Raw genomic sequence first — 5,982 nt, 5'->3', positions numbered from 1 at the left:
GATCTTATAAAGAGAGCTGAATGGATCTTGCCTCGAATTTTACGGCAAAAACCCATATCTGGAGTTCGTACATTTTATACAGATGCCAACAAAGAAGGAAAGGCAGGTTACAAATCAGAAAATTTAAGTAAAGTGGTTCAAAGTCCGTATAATTCAGTTCAAAAATCAGAATTGTATGCTATTCTGTTGGTATTAATGGATTTTTCAGAACCTCTCAACATAGTAACTGACTCTCAGTATGCTGAAAGAGTGGTGTTACATATTGAGACTGCAGAATTTATCCCTGATGCTTCAGAATTAACTTCACTATTTATTCAATTACAAGATACAATCAGGAAAAGGAATCATCCTTTATATATAACTCACATTCGATCCCATACTGGTCTGCCAGGCCCTCTAGCACAAGGCAATGATGAAATTGATAAATTATTGATAGGAAATGTGCTGGAGGCCTCAGAATTTCATAAAAAACATCACGTTAATAGTAAAGGTTTAAAAAAGGATTTTTCCATAACCTGGCAACAAGCCAAAGAAATAGTAAAGAAATGTCCTACTTGTTCCTTCTACAATCAGACGCCATTACCAGCAGGATGTAACCCAAAGGGTACTCAGAGAAATGAAATCTGGCAGATGGACGTGTTTCACTTTGCAGAATTTGGAAAATTGAAATATGTACACCATACTATCGATACTTATTCAGGATTTCAATGGGCAACTGCTTTGAGTTCTGAAAAAGCTGATTCTGTAATCACTCATTTGCTAGAAGTTATGGCCATCATGGGTATACCTGCACAAATCAAAACTGACAATGCTCCATCATATGTCTCTGTTAAAATGAAACAGTTTTTTGCTTATTACAATATAAAGCATATTACAGGCATACCACACAATCCTACAGGTCAAGCAGTTATAGAAAGATCAAACAGAACTCTAAAGGATATGCTAAATAAACAGAAATGGGTAACAAAAACCCCCAGAAATAGACTGCATAATGCTCTTCTAACTTTGAATTTTCTGAATGCCAATGAGAAAGGAACAACAGCTGCAGAGAGACATTGGATAATAGAAAAAACTACAGAATTAAATCAGCCTATATACTTTAAGGATGTGCTGACCTCAGAATGGAAACCAGGGTATGTATTACATTGGGGACGTGGTTTTGCTTTTGTTTCTACAGGAGAAGATAAGCTGTGGGTACCATCAAAATTGATAAAGGTTCGATTTGAACAAGAGAGACCTCTTAATTAGAGGAGGTGATAGTTCATCAACCAGCATGAACATCCAATTTAAGCTAACTTGTATCAATAAAACATGCCTTTTCATTTCATCAGATAATAACTTGCCAAAAAGGAACATCCCCAAAATTAGTCTTGGGGAAAGGTTTTTGTTTTTGTCTTTTAGGAGAATGAAGGTTAAGGAATCTGAAGAACACTGGACAAATGAGACAACTGAAGAAAAGTGACAAATCATCTATCCCAAGAAACAGAGTGAAACGGTGTATGGGTATATATTATCTAAAAAAATTTTATGTCTTCCTAAATGTTTGTTTCTGCTTTTCTCTAAAGATTTAACACTATTGGTTTTCTAATAGTCCCAGTTCAATTAAAATTTAAAGCTGACTTTGGAGTTGGAGAATGGCTCTCTCCTTCTTCAAACTCAAGCATGTTGTTAAAAGGAAAATGCAAACTCCCTGTATCATGCCAGAATAAGAGCCATCTTCTGCTATGGTACAGGACAAAAGCAAAATTAATTAAGGGACTATTCTATTACTAATCTCAACTCTTTGATTCTATTCTGATTCTTTAAACTTTTCTCAAAGTATAAATTTTATATCAAAATTTACAAGATCAATATATATATATATATACATTTTAAACTTTGTTAAGATATGTATGGTCACATAGAGTACTAACTAATTCTAGAAAAAAGGCTAGCTGCATATATATGTTTTTGTGTTCGAGACTCTTATCAGTTTTCTGCAGGAAATCATGGCCAGGCCTAACATCAACTGAAGTCTCCAGAAAGAAGATGGGGCCCCACAACAACAACAATTCCACGTGGACAATAATAATATCATTAAGCTGACAAACATCATCCATAGATTAGCTTTGAACTATAAGATGCTCAGAGCAAATTTGAGATGACTAGCTGAGATGATCCAGTCTCAAAGACTACTTGAATAAGGACTTGAGATAAACCCTAAACCTTGGCATTATACACAGACTGGATAATGAAGGATATAGTTACCTCTCCTAGAATTTGACAATTAACCTAAAATTTTTCTTTCAGGATAAAGAAAACTTCGCCCATACCCAGCAGGAAGCAATTTTAAGAATACGACGCCCACATTCCCAAAGAGGTGGTGTGGGGCGGGTGGTTTTTTGGTCTTTTTAATGGGTTTTGGGTCTGGGATAATTTTCAGTATTTAGGGGGGTTGGTTACAAGTTATTGTCAAGGGTTAGGAAAAAGGCTAAGCAAAGGAGATTAGATTTAAGGTTCTTGTTTAAAAAAAAAAAAAGAAAGAAAGAAAGAAAGAAAGAAAGAAAGAAAGAAAGAAAGAAAGAAAGAAAGAAAGAAAGAAAGAAACAGAGAAAGAAAAAACAAGAAAAAAGAAAGAAAAGAGAAAGACAATTACTAGTTTTAAATACTTTACATTGGATTGAATTGTTTTATATTGTACACAAATTTGAAACTGATATTGTTAGAAAATGCTATATGTATATTTCTAATTGTATTTATTCCATCCATTTAACAATGTAATGCAAATTTCTGATCCTTGAATGTTATTATTATCAACTATTAGGATATAAAGAAATGAAAGCTAGTAGTTAGACATTATCATAGAACTTGTAGTCATATTAGATATGTTTTAAAAATTGAGCAGAGATGTTTTAGACAGGTCATCTTCAAACCCTTCAGAGATCTACAGAATATGGCATTTAAAATGTTTTAATAACTTAGAAAATTTTTCTTTTTTGAGACATGTCGGCTCCTGGCAGTACCAATCTACTTTAGAGAAAATATGGGCATTGAAGAAATTGCATATGGAGTCAACTTTCATTCTGGCAAAAGCTAGCCACTGGACAACAAAGTATCCTCGAATCAACAGGACAAAATGGACAGACAGATCACGAAACAAGGGACTACTGATTCTTGCCAAAACAAGTGTGGTTATGGCTTTATCAAAAGGCATCTTCTGAGGCCAGGACAATATGGCCCCATCCCTGAAGTGGCCTTCGCATCCGGAAAAGGTACGGTGCCCTTTTCTTCGAAGGCAGCTTAACAGGCAGAGGGCCGATGGATTCTGTTGTACAATGGAACAGCAGCTGAAAGCTCATGCCTCTCAAAAGTAGACTGGCATTTAATAGAGGGATGTGGAGAAGAAGGGGATGCTGAGATGAAGCCATATATACACAGCCAAGAAGAATGGACAGCTGAATTAAAAAACTGTCAACAATTTCCAGAATTTAAAATCCTGAATCATGACAGGACACTAGTGGAATTCAGGTGTTTCTGGTACGTGGACTGCTCTCACCCAATGTGAGGTTGAACTGTTGACCTTGTGTACATCCTACTTCACAAATGAGTCTGTCAGATACACTAAGCCTATAGGCTGAAGATGATGCCCCAACACTGCAGAGAAACCTCAGGTGACTGCCCAGGCAGCTGGCTGTTTCTGTCAACTCACAAAATTTTTTGGAAGTTGCTTGCATGCACTTCCTGTTTTTATTTCTGTTAGCTAATATTATTCCCTTCTTGGGTCTCTGAGGGAGTTGAAGATTAGTTAGTTATGGTTGAAGATTAGTTAGTTATAGTTGAACATTAATTAGGATAGAAAGTACATTAGATACATCTTGGAATTACCAAAATAGGATAGATAATGGAATTATTTTCTCTGATTTGTCAAATACCTGTTTAGGTATTTATTACTTGTATATATTGTATATAGTTATTGTACTTTTGTATATAGTTTTTCTTTTGTTATAATCTTTTGCTTTCTTTTTCTTTTTATTAAAATAGAAAAGGGGAAATGTGGTGATAATCTAATTGTACTGAATTATTATTTTGATTGTATGTTAATAAATAAAGTTGTCTGGGAGTCAGAGCTATTAGAGCCATAGCAAGAGTGTGGCGGTGGTGGCACACACCTTTAATCCCATAGATATCTGTGTGTTCAGGGTCAGAGCTATTAGAGCCATAGCAAGAGTGTGGCGGTGGTGGCACACGCCTTTAATCCCATAAGATCTCTGTGTGTTCAGGGATACAGCCAGCATTGGAGACATATGCCTTTAAGACCTAGGGGGCTGTACATTCAGACAGTGACGAGGCAGTCATGTGTTTGGGTTTACAACCAATGAGAAGGCAGAACAACATACTTTAAAAAAACGAACCGACAGGAAGTAGGTCTCTTTTCGCGAAGCTGGGACAGCAGGAGGAAGGGTGAGATTTTAGCTCTGAGCTCTGACTTCTCGGCTTTCTCTTTTACATTGTTTCTGTGTTTCTTATTTAATAAGACGGTTGGGTACATCTACAAAATGCTATTTCTAAAAAAAAACAAAAACAAAAAAATTCAATTGGCTTTGAAAATTATAAATTTATAAACTCAAGATCCATTTGCTTTTGGGATACCATCTTACAAGGACTCCAATTCTAGCCTATTGGCTATGGGTGGGTTAGGACTTCTGTTGGTCTTTTCTATGTCAAACACACAGATTGCAAACCAGTGCCACTTTGAGATCTGCTAACTCTGCAGCTCACACACGATTGAGCCTGTATGATAATGAGTATTTAGAGATGGGCAATGTGGGGATGGGGGTGGGGTGCTCACTAACCTAAGACAGAGCGCCTGTGTGGCCTGGGCAGGCATCTCCATGACGGATAAGGTGACCTGCTGATGTCCCACACAACTTAATTCAGAAGCTCATTTTCTAGTAAAAGGGGGACCTGTAGGGCCCTGGCCCCCGTTTTGGATAACTGTTGCCTTGCTTGGTGACCTTGACCTTGATATCCTCCCTATGCTAATTCCCTGCCAGGTTCCACCCTCCTGAATACTTAAGGAAAGTTCCTTGTCTGTGTATCCTGCATTATGGGCATTAACAGCTTAGATACAAGATTGTAAAACATCAATAGCGACCTCCTCCCTCCTTCAATAAATGACACTTGGCAAAAAATAGAATTAAATTTAAAAAAGAAGTATGCATGCAAAGACAGTAGTTTTATAAATAAAGGAACTTGGAGAAATTAACCATCTTGGCCTCTTGGGTATGCTTTTTTCTTCTTCAAACCATGGCAAGCTGGATACACATTTTCTTCCAAATGATGCTTTCAGCCTGGAAGATTATACTCCAGTTATTTTCCTGCAGGTGCTTTTATTGAATAGTTTGTGTTCTCTCGTAATGAACCATTTTTTCTCGTCAATTCTCTGTAAATACTGAGAAATCATGATTCCCTGAAAAAAATTACTTGTCTATTTGTCAATGGACTCTGATGTATGTTTTGTGGATAAAGACTAGTGTAAAGACAACAACAATAATTTTGTTATCACTCTTTAATTTGAGATAAATCGTGCTCCCCAGTAATAACAGTGCATGATAGGTTAGGGTGTGGGAAACACTGGCCTTCATATTTGTTCTTCTTTAGTATCTACACTGCTGTCTCTGATTGCACTGATATATTTGAGATGTATTTCTATAAAGTGCATTTATTTGTGTAAACTCTTCGCAAACGATACATCCTATTTTCTAGAACCTATATTTTAACTTTTCTATGAACAGAAGATGTTTATTTATGCATGTTTAAAGCATTTGTATGCCTAATTCTTAATGCTTCTTTTTAAAACCCTAAATAAGTTAAATCAGTAAGTCTACAAGTCTTTAGTGAGATTCTGCTCGACATAGGCATCATGTTCTTGAAACTAAAAATAAAAAATTTTAAATTCTAAGTTGATTGTGAAAATTCCCTGTTGAGTTCGGTGTTTAGTTA

This window comes from Peromyscus maniculatus, chromosome 10 (assembly GCF_049852395.1).
Source record: "Peromyscus maniculatus bairdii isolate BWxNUB_F1_BW_parent chromosome 10, HU_Pman_BW_mat_3.1, whole genome shotgun sequence".
Classification (NCBI taxonomy): Eukaryota; Metazoa; Chordata; class Mammalia; order Rodentia; family Cricetidae; genus Peromyscus; species Peromyscus maniculatus.
The sequence above is the reverse complement of the archived record's forward strand: the minus strand, read 5'-3'. Positions refer to the sequence as shown.